This window comes from Cnephaeus nilssonii (assembly GCF_951640355.1).
Source record: "Cnephaeus nilssonii genome assembly, chromosome: 1".
Taxonomy (NCBI): Eukaryota; Metazoa; Chordata; class Mammalia; order Chiroptera; family Vespertilionidae; genus Cnephaeus; species Cnephaeus nilssonii.
The window spans coordinates 87,204,941-87,222,264 of NC_137072.1; the positions used below are offsets into that span (position 1 = coordinate 87,204,941).

Below are 17,324 nucleotides of genomic sequence, written 5' to 3' on the forward strand. Positions count from 1 at the left end.
AACAACAACAACCAAAGCTTATATTGATAGCAGAAGACCAATGTGTGGCTAACAAGGCATTAATTTCACTATCATACCTGATAACCAGAACATCATTGTATAGTAGGTAGGAAAGGTTAGCAGGTATCTAAGTTAAATTTTTCATATCTAATAAAGAAAGAGGTCTGGGGGGTAGACATTGTTTCCACTAGGGAACCATAAGGATAATAATAATATGAAAATCATTTTATGTACATTCAATCAGTATCAATCAGATGATATAAAAACAAGCTATCAGTTTGTGAGTATACAGGCCTTGTTGACGTCATCTTGGGATAGCTGTCTGCCTCCGTGGTCAGCGACTTCTCGTCCTTGAAAAGTCTGTGATCTCCGCTGCAGACGGAGATGGTGTCAGAGATGGGAGTAGATGTCCATTCACAGTCAGATGCCTTTTTTAAATGAGAAATGTGAATCCATGAGCTAACTCCTTTAAGCTTAGCTGCACATGGGTTAGTTAGTAATACCTGGTAAGGTCCCCTCCAATGAGGTTGGAGAGTTTTTTTATTTGGTGTCTTTTCCAAGACAGCAAATCTCCTGGTTGTAAGCCATGATCTTTGAACGCTTCGTCTCCCGGGAGCGCACTGTGAAATGAATCTGTTACCAATTTGTTAGTTCCTATAATGCAGAATGTCTGCTCTTTACTTTTCCCTATATTCAGGAAACAAGAGATTTAAGAGTCAACAATATTTTAAATAGAATCATAAGAATAATTATCTTCAATTCATTTAGTCCCATAGTTGTTTTTGTTTATTTATTCCTTGAAGTTCTATAAATCTTCATCCAGTTCAAAATATGACCTGCTTAGAAGCCTGCAAGTTAGAGTAAATCTGAGTCCTTTTCATGGATTTTTCTAGACATATATACCTACAAATGCATCAGAATAAAGCTGTCCACAAATGACAAAAATTTAAAAGTGGCATGGTTATAGATTTGATAAAAACTTAGCTTTTCTATAAAATATAACATTCCATGACAACAACTTCTTGGTAAGTAATAATCCCTGTAAAATGACATAGAGAATAATATAAAATTTGTATACCTTTAGATTCAATTATAATTTCAACATATAAAGAATAATATGTAAGAGTTTAAAATGAGGCACATGGCTTATTGCAAGCAGTGTATTGAGCATTGAAAATAATACATAAACTCCCAATATGTGAAACGCAAATACCCAGAGTATCACTGGCAGACGCCCCCACAGGGAATCATGACTCTTGGCTTGCCAGTGTCCCTGACTGGACACATGCTACCCTCCTAAAGTTTCCTGTTTGAACTTGGCTCTGAGAATCTCTGCAAGTTTCTTTCTGAAGCAGAGTGCCTTAACAAGGCACGTAACCTGTCCTTGCTCTTGATTGGAGCTCAGGCACACGGTCTTTCCCGATTGGCTAATTCAAAGGGAGGGGTTGGCCCTTGCTCTTTCAAGGGGAGCAGCAAGCCATGCGGCCAACATGGCGGCTGCCAAGTCACAGTCCAAAATGGAGGCTGTCTAAACTATTCTTTGACAGAGAAGATGATTTGTTTATTCTCACAACAAATAAGGAAAGAGCAAACCAAATCCCTAAAAGATAGACTGCCACAATTATATTTCAGACAAACAGACAGAAATCTCACTAGCTGTTTCTGGAGGCTGAACCCTGAGAGGGAGAGCAAGAAGAGCCCCCAAGATTAATAAGAATTCTTGGCAGCTGCTGGGACGTTCTTGCAATCTCTCTCACACTTTCAACCACACAACACACAACTAGGCTTCCCCAAAGCGGGACTTGCCTCTCCTTTCAACAAATTAAACAACAACAAAGAGACACAAAAACATCAACGCTCTTATACAGGCGCGCAGAAAACACACTAAGAATTTACACCAGAGAATGTCTAGCATTAAAATTACCAAAGCAGTGTCTTTTGTCCCCGGTTCGGGAACTGCCTCTCTCTAGAATTTCAGTACATTCCCAAAGGACTATTCAAAAATGGCTGTAGACATTTGTTAACTTCAAAATAGTTCTGAAACAGTCTCTGAAAATCTTTTTTATTAATTTCCATCTTATTGGAAGAAAATTTTTCTTAGAAGCTTCTAGTTTCCAAATCAAGATACGCTTCCCATATACTCATTCACTTTAATTTCAGAGCCGGCATTTTTATTTTTTTTTTCTGCATGCAAAATATTAACATAGGTACCCCAAACAAACTGCATTTTTTTTCTTTCTTTTTTCTGGCCATTCCTCAGTTAATATTTTCTAGTTAAATTTTCTCATTTCTGTTAAGTACTTGCAAGTAAAGGCTTCTTATCAGGAGTGTTAAATGAGGGCTGGGGTCTTGGGAGCTTCTAGCCTTGGAGGCACAATTTCCCATGTTAAATTTTTTTTTTTTTGGATATCTGTAGTCTGAGCAAACTTTAGATATGTTATGTAGTAGGTCAAATGTGGCCTCAGTTTCTCTCCCGGCTGTCTAAAACCACAAAAAAAGTTTTGGGGCCCGGGCAGACCAAATCTTATGGCGGCCCCCTAGAAAAGCCATTTAGCAGTTGTGTCGGAACTTCCAGATGGGGCTCCTGCATTTCTGACACTTCCACAAAATTCTTAGTCATCTAAGAACACCTCAGAATCGGACTATTCTTTAAAAATAAAGAAAATGTTGCCCCTTTATCTTCGGAGCTGAATGAGTTCAGCTCATTTATACGGCGAAAGTTACTTTTGCTCAGACTCTCAGCAATTCCAATTGAAAAGCCAAAATCAAAACCAGCCACCCATTTTTTTTTCTCCAGTCCCGCCTTAGCCTGGGTTCTGCCAACCCTTAACCTGGGGTTCTGTCAACCCTGGTTCCACCTCGAGGATTTTAAAACAGCTCAAATAAAGTCAGACCCTCTACCAAAGCGAGGGAAGGTCCTGGATCCAAGAGACGACTCACCCACGTTCACCCAATGGGCGGAGAACCGGTGGGCTCAAGGGGCCCTTTGCTGGATCCTAGCTCCAAGTCCATGTCCAAGGGATGATCCCGGGTGAGTCTTCTTTGGAATCCTGCCACGACTACGCCAAGTAATGTTAACGAAAAAAACCATTGAAACCTGTAAAGAATTTTAGTGAGTTTATTTGAGCCAAACTGTCGACATATGCCGGGAAGCAGAACCTCAACGAATTGAGATTATGCTCCGAAGAATGGTGGGTTACATCTGTATTTAAGCATTGCCATCAAAGGAGGGACATAGGTGGGCTACATGAAATTCATTGGATAAAGTCAAATGGTGGGAAACCCCTGGGATTGGACAAAAAGTAAAATGATGGACACATACTTAGGTGGGTACAGGAACAATTAACAGGATAATGAAGGAATTTGAGGCATCTGTCCTGGCGCCTACCACATTTGGTTGTGCCCCAGGGGCTCCAGCAAAAGAAGGAAGTTACAAGTTACCCAGACATCTCACAGATATGTTATCTTAGAGGCAAAAAGGCAAATGGGCTCAGTAAAGAAGATCCAAGTTGATCTTTGTCAGGGAAGATAGCAGCCTAGGAATGACTGCCCACTATAACCTGTTTGTAGTTAAATATTTAATTTTCAAACCATCCTTTGTGGTTATTCCAGGTCTCTGAGTTTGCAAGACTGCCACGCAGGCCTCCCCTGAGCTTGTCAGGTTAGCATGTGGCTCCTTTCGTCCACAGTGAGGGTGTTTTGGATAAGATTAGCATTTAAACCAAGCAGGCTGAGTAAAGCAGATTTCTCTCCCTCGTGTGGGAGGGCCTCGTCTAGTCACTTGAAGACCTAATTGGAACAAAAAGGCTGACCCTCCCTTCACTAAGAGAATTTTCCCCATCTGACTGCCTTCAAACTGGGACATCAGTTTATAATAGAAATAATTGTTACAGGAAAATATGGGTGATTTTCGCCTTTTTCCTGCCTTCAGAGGTGAACTGAAACACCAGTTCTTCCTGGGTCTTGAGCCTACTGGCCCTCAGGTGAAAACGACACCATCAGCTCTCCTGGTTTTGTTTTTTTTAAAATATATTTTTATTGATTTAGAGAAGAAGGGAGAGGGATAGAGAGAGAGATAGAAACATCAATGATGAGAGAGAATCATTGATCAGCTGCCTCCTGCACACACCCTACTGGGTATCGAGCCCGCAACCCAGGCATGTGCCCTTGGCCAGAATCGAACCTGGGACCCTTCAGTCCGCAGGCCTACGCTCTATCCACTGAGCCAAACCGGCTAGGGCAGCTCTCCTGGGTTTTGAAGCCTTTGGACTCAGCCTGGACCGACACCATCAGCTCTCCGGGGTCTTCAGTTTGCTGACTCACCCTGCAAACCTTGGGGCTTTCCAGCCTCTGTAATCATGTGAGCCAACTCCTTGTAATAATGGTTCCATTTCTCTGGAGAACCCTGACTAATACACAGAACCTCTTGGTTTTTCTCCTGCTCCACTAGGTACTCCTTGGCCAGCTCCTCTTCGGCCCCATCTCTAAATGTGAGTGTTCTGGGGCTGGTCTAGGCCCCCTGCTCCTTTTATTTACATAACAACCCCCACCAGCGTACTAATGCAGCCCCTGTGTCTTTAAATAGCATCTATGTGTCAGTGATTCCCAAATCTGCGTCATCAACCCTGGTTTCTCCACTCATCTTTAAACTCTTGTATTTGTACTTATTTGTCACCTCCACCTGGACGTTTCATAGGCATCTCATTTGGCCATAGAGCATGGCCAAACCTAACTCTCAATTTTCTCCCCAAATCTGCATTCTCGTGAACAAACTCTGACTATAGTCAGCATATGGATGGAACTAAATGGTGACTTAAAGAAACCGGACACGAAACAGTATGCACTGTAATTGTTCCATTTATATAATGTACAAACAAGAATGCTACTCGAGACTGACTACGTGCTCTTCTTCGTCAGGATGGTGGAAAAGCCCTGTGTGGAAGGGAGTAGTAAGTGGCGGGAAAGACACACGTCTAGGATGCTGGTTATGTTGTGTGTTTTTAGCTCGTTGCTGGTGTGATGTGTTTGTGAAACGTCAGCAGGCTGTTCATTTATGGTTTGTGTACTGCTCCATAGGTGAAGACTCTAATGCAGTGATGGCGAACCTATGACACGCGTGTCAGCACTGACACGCACAGCCATTTCTGATGACACACGGCCGCATGCCGAGGATGAAACATTTGCTGCTCCTGAGGATGAAACATTTGCGACTAGAGTCTTGGAGTTAGTTTTTTCCTCAAAGTGACACACTACCCAAGTTATGCTCAGTTTTTTGGCGAAGTTTGACACACCAAGCTCAAAAGGTTGCCCATCACTGCTCTAATGAATAGCACCCACTGCCAGAACCTCCGAGGAATGAGGCCACAGAAGGATTTGACATTTGAGAGACTTGAGAAGGATTCGAGAGACATGATCAGCTTTGCATTAGGAAGATTAATTCTTGGCTTTGAACATGGCTAGGAGAGGAATTAAGGGGCCATTCTAGAAGTAGTCCAGGCAAGCAGTTGTGAAGGCCTGAATCCAAGTAGAGCAACAGGAATGGGAAGGACAGACTATAGTTGATATGTAGAGAGAAAACACAGAATTTGGGGCAGGTCACTAAATTCCCTTCTTCTGGTTTCTTCACTTGAAAAAATATTAACAGTGCCTACTTCATTGATGATTATTTTGATGACTTAATGAGGCACAGGGGAGTTAGTGAAGTTAAAAACAAAAACAACAGTTCTCACTGCATACTATGCTGAGCAAGACAGAAGGTGTTGAGATTAGAAAGCTTCAAGAGAAATACCATAACTTGGCAAGATCCCTATGAAATGGAATTTTTGGACTGGAACCCGGATTCTTTGTCCATCTGAATTAAAGAATGAATCCACAGACAGAAAGTGGTATAGCAAAGGTGGAAATTTATTTAAGAACTAGAGGCCCGGTGCACGAAATTCGTGCATGGGGGGTGGGGTCCCTCAGCCCGATCTGCACCCTCTCCAATCCGGGAGCCCACAGGAGATGTCCTACTGATGTCTTAGGCCCACTCACCATGGTTCTCTGCTGTCTGTGGGGCCCGCTTACCCGCTCCTGGGTCGCCACGGCAACGGCCAAACAGGTCCCACTCTCAGCGGCTGCCCTCTGGGACTGGAGGACTCCAGAGAGGCTGAGAGGACTGGGTGCCACCATCTTGTAGCTATGGGCACCACCATCTTTATGTCGGAGTGATGGTTAATTTGCATATTACTCTTTTATTAGATAGGATAAGTACAGACTCCCACATAGGGAGGGGGGAAGTGTGTCTTTCCCGCCACTTACTACTCCCTTCCACACAGGGCTTTTCCATCATCCTGACAAAGAAGAGCATGTAGTCAGTCTAGAGTAGCATTCTTGATTGTACGTTATATAAATGGAACAATTACCGTGCATACTGTTTTGTGTCTGATTTCTTTAAGTCATACATATTACTCTTTTATTAGATAGGGTAAGTACAGATTCCCACTGAGTTCCTTTTTCCTACAGCTTATAAAGGCTGCAGATCCTGGTGCCTTGATATCCCCTCTGATTGGTCACTATGCCCCTAGACTGGTTACCATAGTAACTCCTAGGCTCAAAGGTCGAACCTCACATGGGACATGCGAGGTTCTCTCCCCCCCTCCTTCCTTATTGTTTTTCTATTCCCTTTGGGCTTTCTTCTCCTTCTGGATGAAGGGCTTCCTTCTCTTTATTTTGTAAATATAGATCTTTTGCTTTTCCCAGCTCCCTCATTCTATGGAAATGTACCTGTTGCAGCTTTTCAGCTCCCCTATTCTATGGAAATATACCTTCTGCTGCTCTGCAGCCCTGTGTTCCTCCATGGTCCTCTTAATTTCTAAAATGTCCTAAACCTGTCCTATTTTACCCCTAAAATTCCTGTTTCACCTAGAAGCCTCCGCATCGTGGACTGGGTCAGTGTAGGGCACAGGGTGGAAGGCCGAGAGTAGGAATGAGACAGTACCTGTCTGAAGCTTAGGACTCATTCCCTGCAGGGCTCTCGGGTCTCTGCTATTCCCCACCCTCTTAGCGGGGGATGTTCGGCCAGAAAAGAACAATGGCACAGGAGCTTCCCCGTGTTTAACCAATCAGGTGCGCTCATCCTGTGATGGGCAGACCGGGTCTTCCAGGGTTCTCCTGGCTGCAGGGGAGGGTGCAGGTCTCCCTCCAGCCCTGGGTCACTGGGTCGGCTGCTAGAGGAAGTTCCCTACATTGGTTGCCGGACACCTGGAGGCCTCCACCCATTCCCGACCCTGACCGGAGGGGCGTTGAGGGGCGATGAGGCGGCCTGGGAGTTTGAGGAGCCACAGGAAGGAGCTGCCTTTCTCAGAATCCCTGACCCGCGGTGCTGGAGGCCAAGGTGGGGTGTGGCCGGCGGAGAGCTCTTAGCCGTGGAGCTCGGCCTTTCCCTCACCTGCCTTCGCTGCTGGGCTCTCCCTCGCTCACCTGCCTTCGCTGCTGGGCTCTCCCTCGCTCACCTGCCTTCGCTGCTGGGCTCTCCCTCGCTCACCTGCCTTCGCTGCTGGGCTCTCCCTCGCTCACCTGCCTTCGCTGCTGGGCTCTCCCTCGCTCACCTGCCTTCGCTGCTGGGCTCTCCCTCGCTCACCTGCCTTCGCTGCTTGGCTCTCCCTCGCTTACCTGCCTTCGCTGCTGGGCTCTCCCTCGCTCACCTGCCTTCGCTGCCGGTGCGGAGGTTTCAGGCAGAGCGGCTCTGCTGCCATTTGGCAGAGGGAACCTGTGGTCCTAACGCAGGACCTGATTAGGCCCTGCCAGGTACTAAGGTTCACGCGGCTTGTGTTGAAGGGTTTGCAACCTTGAACGGGACATCTGAATTAAAAATAGTGGGTGACGTTGTCCTATAGTTAACACACTTTCTAATGCATGCAGTGCAGTGTGATAGGCTGCATAGAGGGATTACCTGCTCCTGGTGTCCCAGCCCGTTTCTAGCGGATTAGTTATTACCGGTTAATAATGCGGATTATTACCAGTTAATGATGCGGATTTAAGTATTACCCCCCCCCCCCTATAATATGGGGATGATAAAAGGTATTTTAAAATATTTTTTTTTCTTATTTTTAGAGAAAGGAAGAGGGAGAGAGAAACATCTATGTGGGCGTGAACCTTGGATGGGCTGACTCCGGCACGTCCCCCACCAGGGATGGATCCCACAACCCGGCATGCGCCCTGACTGGGAACCTAACCGGCAACCTTTCAGTGCGCAGGCAACCAACCAAGCCACACAGGCCAGGGCGATAATAAAAGGTATTTTGAGGATTAAGTTTGTTTACAGATGGTAAAGTTTTTAAACAGTAATCAAACTTTTCTCGTTAGCGTATACTCCAATTGTATCCCACTTACTAGTTTGGCCGTTTGAGTGTCTCCTAGGGAAAGGCACAGCGGCCCACCCTGAAGACTGCAGCCTACTTATCTACACTGCAAACTGGGAACCGAGCAAGAGGAAGGGAGGCTGGGCCTCCAAGGACTAGGAGGGGCCCCGGGGTGCGCTTGTTGAAAGGGACGTGGCCCGGCTTCCCTTTGAGCTCATGGCTTCGCAGGATGGCCTCCAATCACACAATGGGCTGGTGGAGTTGTAGGAAAGGACACCTCTGGGTCACCGCCCAGCCCTGGGGTAAGGCTGGGCATCCGCCGGGAGAGTCCCGAGAAAGGCACGTCGGCCTTAGAGAACCAGATCCACGAGGGCCAAGGCCTGGGGAGGCGCCAGGACCCCGGTTCCCAGAAGGAGGCTCCGCGCAGGCTCGGCTCGCCCCGCCCTCCCGCCACCGAAAGCGCCCGGAGCCGGGCGCGCCGAGGACCGCGGGCACCAATGGCCGGGCTCGCCCCGCCCCGGCCGGGCCTTCCCGGGGATTGGCTGCCCGGCGCGCCGCCCTCCACCCCGCCCCGAGCTGCGGAACCGGGCTCTGCGGTGCGCGCCAGGCACCGGCCTCTTCGTCTCGTGGAGTCGGCGGTGAGTGCGCCTCTGCTCCCGGTCCGGGCGGTAGGGCGGTCCCCCAGCGGCCGGGGTGGGGTGGGCTCGGGCCGGGGGCTCGTCCCGGGTCCCCTCAAGCTTTGCCCGCCCGGAGCTCCTCTGCTCCCGGCGGCCAGAACCGAGGGGTAGAGTAGCCCTTGGCGGCCCGGGGGGCGGGCGGCCTTGCCCGTCCCGGCGCCGCGCGAGGCACAGACACCGCGCGGAGCCGCCCGGAGGGTCCCCGCGGGCGGGCCGGGCGCGGTAACAAGTTTGCGCTTTGCTTCCCCAGGCGCAGCCGCGGCTACATTGTAGCGGGCGGGGGTTCGGGCCCCGCCTTGTCTGCGGGGGCGAGAGCGGGTCCCAGAGCGACCTTGGGCCTGGGGGTTTGTCTCCGACGCCCGCGGATGCAGCGGTCTGAGCTCTAAGCGCAGGTACGTCCCTCCTTTGAAATGAAATGGCCCAGGCCCAGAGCACGTGGCCAATGGCGACCCGAGGGTGCCGGGCGCCGGTTTGGCGCAGAGGCCGGAATCTGCCCGCCTGGCGTGAAGAGCATTTACCTTCTCGGCTCCGCGGGGCAGAACAGCTGCATCTAATGGTGTCTGATTGTGGAAGAAACCGCCGAGATCTCGGGGTACTGCCGAGAGAGGCCTGCAGGAAGCCGTCGGGAACCTGTGAAAAACCCCAAGTCGCCCTTTCCTGTGCCCTTTTAAGGTTGACTGAGTGCCTTAAGAGGCTAACACAGAAGGGTAAATAAAGCAAGTCTCCATAAAACCCAGAGAAGAGATGGCAAAACTCCTCTTTGGATCCTGTCTGGAGTCACAGCTGAAACCAGAAAATTCCCTTTCAGTTTGAGCACCTTTTGTGTTCTTTCTACACAGTCATGAGCGAAGTGATACGTTCACCTTAGCGGTGGGGGTACCGTCAGGCGTGCTTTTAAAACTTTGGGGATACCATCTAGTATTTTCCAATAGATAGGGGAATTTGGGTACTTTGGTCGTCTTTGAAGGCGGAAGAAATCCAGATGGTAGAACCACGTGTACACAAGGCTTTTTCTGAACATTGGAGACAAACAGAAGAATATATCTCAAAGGTTTCTTAACTGTTGAGTCATTCAAAAACTTTTTTTTATAGGTTGGAAACTACATGTACAAGCCGTTGTTGCTGGAATGCTGTGATGCTGGTATTTTAACGGACTCCAAACCAACTTTCAGGCTAAGTGCGCTTAACCAGGTCAGACATGGTTATGTAACTTGTAGCAGCCACGTGTCCACGCGCAGTAGCGGGTGGTGAAAGAGCAGTGCAGCGGGCACCTCGTTTTCAAATTTTCATTTATTTCTCACAACTATGTGAAGTCCACACTGTACTCTAATTTTACAGATAAAGCAACATTAAAGTACCCCCCCCCCCCCCCCCACCTACCCTACAAGGACGCTGGGCCATCCCTATATCCACCAGGGACACAAGTCTTAGCCAAGGATTGGAAGGAACTCCAACCCCACCCAGTTCTCTTATGTGATAAAGTTCCAGGGATCGCCATTTGGACCCACCTCCTCTGGACCTGGCTTACACCTTTTTTGCAAAAAAACCCCAAAAAACCAGAATGCTTCTAATATTCCAGATAAGGCCCAGCAGTCTCTTGTATTATCTCCTAATTCACCCTAGCTAATTCCAATAGCACTTATCAATTTAGCCAACCTTACTGCCATTACTTTACAATTCAATACCACCTGCTGGGGATCTATAAAACCAATATCTCTTTGGAATTGGGGAGCACTTACGGCTGAGCTAGTCCAATGAGAGCCTCCCCAAATCCCGATATTGCCAAGGGAACCCCCATAAGGGTGTAACCTTTTACAAAGGGCAATTGTGTCACTCTTATCTGTGATTCTCAAAACACCCTACATTTGAATCCCCAAAGGGCGCCCCTATTTCTTGAAGGAATTCATTTAAAAATCCCTAGAACCCCTCTAATTGACTCCCTAACTGCAGCCACATTAGCAGCTCTGGGAGTCTCCGGGGAACCAAATTCTCCAGGGGAAGGGGAAGCTATGCCTTTGGGGAAAGTATTAACTGAAGAACTTCCCCCAATCCAAGGGCATTTCCTAGATTTGGGGGTCCTGTGCCTACCTGGCTTTGTCTGCTGGATGGAGAGGTACTTGCTCCCTAGGCTGTGTCATCCCTATGTCAACATGATCTCTCCATAGCCTGGAATAACAGCCCCCTCTCCTTCACCTACATGGACGAGCAGGGCTTCTCATTCCCTAGGCCGTCCTGGGGGGACTGGCCTCAGCTGGCACTGCAGCTGTAGGAGCCTCACTGGGGGTCCAACAAACAGCCTTTATCCCAAAAGACAGCTGCCGCTCTAAGACAGGAGAAACTGTAAACATGTTAGAAGAGCAACTTGATTCCTTAAGCCTGTAGCCCTTCAGAACAACGTGGTACCTGTTTACACCCAAAGGAGGAATGTTGCCTCTATCAGGGCAGGTATAACACCACCAGGCATCTTTGAAAGGGCAAGCAACAGACGGATTACTGGGGGCTCTTTCTGGAATACCAAATCTTGGCTTCTCTCCCCCTCCCTTTGCCGTGACCATAATTCTGGCTCCTAATATTTGGACCCATGTCACCTTAATTTATTCAACACATCCCTTATATAGCAGCCATACAGCTCTGTGTGAAGGATACCAGGTCCTCACTCCCATGGAACAGACTCCTTATTCCTGGCCCCTGGACGGACGTCCGTACCCACATCCCTCGGCGAACCAAAGCCCCACAATGACCCCAATCAGCTTGAAGCAGCCAGAGCAGTCTTCACCCAGAAGACCCCAAAGACTGGGTTCCCATAACTTGAGAGGAGGGGGTGGGAATGTTAGGTAGGAAAGTAGACATGAGTGGCCTGCCCTGGGGTTCTGATGGGTCGGAGCAACATTGCCTTGGACAACATACTGAAACAGATTAGGCCAGCTGGGGAGAGGGGCGAGGACCACAGTGCAGGTATTGAGAATTAAGCTCCTCACAGCATTTACATTGAATCTACAGAAGCTCCAACATTTGCCCCAAATGGGACATATGTCAGCATTTTTTAAAATGAATATTGCATAATGTAAGAAGGGATATAACAGACAGTGGTGCTAAATAAGAACAGGAAAGAACTGGTGGTGATGGGGAAAGTTTTCATAAGGGAAGAAATGTGACTGCAGCAAGATGAACACAGGCAAGTGTGTGCTAGAAGTCCTTCCTGGTGCCCAGCTTAATGTCAAACTCATTTTTCTTGAAATCTCTAATAAAGGTATATAATATTTATTCACTTTGGAGTCGGTGCTTATTTCATAATGCCGCGTTTTTCTAAATTTCATTTTTTTATTTTTTCCATGTTCTATAAATTCCAGCCTTAGAACTTTTGTATTTATTTGTAACTTATTGTTTGTTCATTGCTTATACCCTATTTTAGTTCACAAAGAATTTGAATGTAGTTTATAAGAATATATTCCAATGAGATTCTAAAAACAGGGAATTGTAGTATTGGAGAAATAAGGTGAAGTCTTGCCTTGGCCGGCGTGGCTTCGTTGGAGCGTTGTTCTGTACTCCAAAAGATAGCGGGCGCATGCGAGAGGCAGCCAAATGATAAAGTCCAAAAGAATACAGAATTATAGTCCATTAGGCTCTACATGTTGCTAGAAGGTCAGAAGTTTTGCTGAGCTGCCCAACAGTCAATGCAAAAGTCAGAAATAGAAATGAGACACCCAAAAGAAAAGTAATCTTTTTTTTTTTTTTTAAGAAAAGTAATCTTGAAATTTCCCCTGGATCTTCATAAAGAAGGCACTGTGGCCAACCTCCTCAGTGTCAGTAACCTAAAGAGTGCTTATAATCTTTTTAAACTTCATGTGTCCGGGGTTTTTTATTCCCATGCAGAATACTTCCTAGCCAAGGTGATTTAGCATGCTTAAACTAAACAGTTTTTCCCCAAGTCCTAATTATGTGGCAAGAGGATTATCAGTATGGACATGTGCCATTGGGGAGAAAACAGTTCTGGTTTTGAAGCAGACAGGCCACGCTTGACTGTAATGCTGAAACTGACTGCACACAGACGGTATGCTCCAGTGACGGGGAAAAGATGAACATTGAGCCCAGTGCCTTTCTACTCTGTCCATTAATTTCTCCAAGTCAATGGGAATATTCTATTCTAAATTGACATTTTCCTGTTGACAGTTTAAGGACCTGCCTGTAACACTTGCCCTTTAATCTACCATAACACTTCAGCTACAACAAATTTTTGGAATTGAAACAAATTAAGATAATCAAGAAACCTTAAATTTCTTTATTCTTAGAACTTATGAAAATTACCAAGCATGCATGAAGATAATAATCCAATAAGGCCCTGTGTGTGTATCTTTCAACTACTATCAACCAAAAACATTTGAATACTTGTTCCATCCAGCTGCCTTTAAGTATTAAAAAACACCAACATTTCACCACTAAATGTTTCAGTATTCATGTCAATAGAAAATACCTGGCAACAATATCAGTAGGATTGCTAAGAAAATAATTTTAAATCTATACTCGGCTTCCCTCATTATAAAAAAAAAAATCCTATTTTACAGTGTGAATCAAGATTCAAATAAGGTAATATACTTTTATTGATTTCAGAGAGGAAGGGAAAGGGAGAGAGAAACATCAATGATGAGAATCATTGAGCTGAAACCGGTTTGGCTCAGTGGATAGAGCGTCGGCCTGCGGACTCAAGGGTCCCAGGTTCGATTCCGGTCAAGGGCATGTACCTTGGTTGCGGGCACATCCCCGGTGGGGGGTGTGCAGGAGGCAGCTGATCGATGTTTCTCTCTCATCGATGTTTCTAACTCTCTGTCCCTCTCTCTTCCTCTCTGTGGAAAATCAATAAAATATATTTAAAAAAAAAAAAAGAAAATCATTGATCGGCTGCCTCCTGCACGCCCCACATGGGATCCAGCCCGCAACCTGGGCATGTGCCCTGACCTGGTTCCTAGGTTAACCTGCATTTAAACAGCATGATATTTTCAATGCCCAACAAACGAGAGTAGTACTATGCAATGCTGGGGTGTCATTCCTTTGCATGCCTGCAGAGTATTTCATTGACTGGATATACTCAATCTTGTTTATCCATTTATCAGTGGGTATGCCTTTAATTTCTTTTAAAGAAACCATGTCCCTTGACCTAGTGCAGTGATGGCGAACCTATGACACGCGTGTCAGCACTGACACGCGTAGCCATTTCTGATGACACGCGGCCGCATGCTGAGGATGAAACATTTGCTGCTCCTGAGGATGAAACATTTGCGACTAGAGTCTTGGAGTTAGTTTTTTCCTCAAAGTGACACACTACCCAAGTTATGCTCAGTTTTTTGGCGAAGTTTGACACACCAAGCTCAAAAAGTTGCCCATCACTGTCCTAGTGCTTCACATGCTGGCTGATTGCTTACTCCTGATGCTGTTTCATCTGTTTCTCTATTATCACAGACTTGAGAGAAACCCCCCATTCTTGAAAAATTGGTTGTCAAACTTGAGGGTGTGGAAGAACTAACTGGCACGCTTGCTACGGGTGCAGGATTTTAGGCTCCATCAGTGGCGAGTTTGATGTAGACTCAAGAGGGGGGCCAGGAATCTTCAACACATGAGTTAGTGTTGATGCAGGTATTCCGAGAGGCATTTTGAGAAACTCTCTTTAAACATGGATTTTATTGGCACTTAACATTTCGTAGGAAAGCCAGACAAACAGCGGGTAGGCCATTGCCTGAGACTTGTTAGGAATATTGCTTATGGAATTGCTGAAAGGGGCCTAAGGTAATGGGTGATGTCTTCTGGGTGGAGATGGACATTTGAAGGAATGATCGGTTGCCCTTGCCCGGTAGCTCAGTTGGTTAGAGCATCGTCCAGAGACGCCAAGATTTCGGGTTCGATTCCATGTCAGGACACGTACAAGAGTCAGTCAATGAATGCAACAAACCGGTTTCTCTCGAGTCAATAAATAAAAATTTTTAAAAGGAAGGAATGATGGGCAAGAGAATTGTGTGGTGGATGCTGCTTAGTCACCCGGGAGTGAGTGAAGTAGCCAAATGTAGCTTTAGAGGTAATGAAGCTAAGTAGCCTCCATGAATTGAATGACTGTACAGATAGATTTTTTACAGTATTGACCTCAACATTTACAAATGCACTCAGATTAATTAATTACAGTGCTTTTGAGTTCGGGAAATCTAAATTCTTAACCTGAAGCCATTTTCTTTTAGGTGACCAAGAACAAAGTAAGTTGCAGATATTCGAAGAGAGCAATCCTTTTACTCTAGAAATATGCTACAACGAAAGTACAACCATTTTTGCTTCAACACTTTTTCATTATATTTTCCATTATCTAAATAGAGTACTTTACAACACCAGGAACTCCTGAGTAGAAAGAGTTGTTTTCCCTTAATTTAATGACAAGAATTTGCTTTCACTTAATAGATGAGTGATGCTTTTAAGGGTCTTTTAATGGTGTCAGAGCAGCCGGAGCAGCAAATGGAGTTCCATTTACTCTGTGTGCCTCATTAAGCCATCACAGAATAGGGTAATGTGGCCGAAGGAAAAAAACACCACCAGTGCTTTTTCCGGCTTTGAGGGAGAAAAGAAAGATTTTAAGATACGAAAACAGTTTTTGACGTTCAAACGCCTTTCCAATGGCGTTCATAGGGGAGCTGTCAGGGGGGAGGGAATCTTGAATTCTTGAGCAGTAACCTCAACTTCTTGAACTCATTAGCCTGACTTGTAAGGGGTGAGTGCTTACAGCAACAGTATGTTTTAAAAAGCATATTATTGGGTAACATTTCAAGCACACGCCCACACGAAGAGAAGCCAAGCTCCACGTACCCAGCATGGAGCTTCAGCAATTAGCAGTAGCTCGCCCATCTCATTCATCTGCCCACTTACCTTTATCTCTGATCACTTTCAAGGAAATTTCAGACATTGTGTCATTTCACCTGTAAAAAGTTTTCATTTGTATTTCTAATTGAAAACATTTTAAAACATAACTATGTCGTTATCACACCTAATATATTTTTAAATTTTTTTTGGGGGGGGAAAGGGAGAGGGAGAGAAAACATCCATTTGCTGTTCCACTTATTTATGTATTCACTGGTTGCTACTGGTATGTGTCCAGACGAGATCAAACCCACAACCTTGGCGTATCAAGACGATCCTCTAACCAACTGAACCAGGGTAACTATATGTATTTTTTATTATCATTCAAAACCTGGTCCATGTTCAGATTTTCCCGATGGTCTTCTAATCAGAATTTGGTTATGTCTTTAACCAAACATAGTATTTGGTTATGTCTTTAAGTCTCATATTTTGTAATAATCCTCCTTTACTGTACCTGGACACTGATTTGTTGTAGAAATTGGGTGACTTGTCATGTAAAATGACCCACATTTTGTGTTTGTCTTTTTGCTTTCCCTTAGTGTATTTTACTTGTCTATTTCTTACAAGCTGGCTTCCCAGTGCATCGTATCACCAGGCACAAAATGGCACAATCCTCCCATCTTTCTAGGCTGCACCAGTGGCTCAGAGGGTGTTGGTCTGATTTCTCCATTTCACTGTTAGCCATCACCCTTTCACTGAGGGTCTGTCTTCCCTTATGTTCATTCCTTACTCTCTTTATTTCACTAGTAGCTGTAAAGAAGTAATTAAATTTAAGAACCATTCCTTCTGCATCTATTAGCTGGACTTCCACAAGGAACAACTTTCCCTCATAGACTATTTGGTTACTCCATAAATGTTTATACAGGGAAGGCAGGATAGATTCTTCCTTTCCTTCCCTTACCGAATTTCAGAGTAATATAATCTCCAATCAGGATGGGGGAAGTTTCATATTATGAATTCTGTATTTTTATATGGCTTACATTTCATCAGAAGTATGTTTTTAAAATTGGTGCTGGAGATGGAATCATGAAATGTTGGCATCCGCTTTGTGAGACAGTGTTTCTCAAAGTCTGGCCACAAACCATGTATATGTCAGAACCCCCCGGGGCAGTGGTTAGTATGTAAACTCCTGGTCCCCACCAGGACCTGCTGGGTCAGTCTTTGGGAGTAAGCTCTGGGATGTGCATTTCTTTTTTTAAAAATACATTTTATTGATTTTTTACAGAGAGGGACAGAGAGGTAGAAACACCGATGAGAGAGAAACATCGATCAGCCGCCTCCTGCACACCTCCTACTGGGGATGTGCCCGCAACCAAGGTACATGCCCTTGACCGGAATTGAACCTGGGACCCTTCAGTCCACAGGCTGATGCTCTATCCACTGAGCCAAACCGGTTAGGGCTGGGATGTGCATTTCT

At 45.9% G+C, this 17,324-nt stretch overlaps 1 long non-coding RNA gene across 1 annotated transcript; it reads left to right on the plus strand.

The window, feature by feature from the left end:
• The first annotated feature begins 8,917 nt into the window (after positions 1-8,917).
• On the plus strand, positions 8,918-12,283 carry LOC307100404. Its single transcript, XR_013813601.1, has 2 exons — positions 8,918-8,980; positions 9,270-12,283. It is a non-coding gene; the product is annotated as an uncharacterized lncRNA (long non-coding RNA).
• Positions 12,284-17,324: the final 5,041 nt, after the last annotated feature.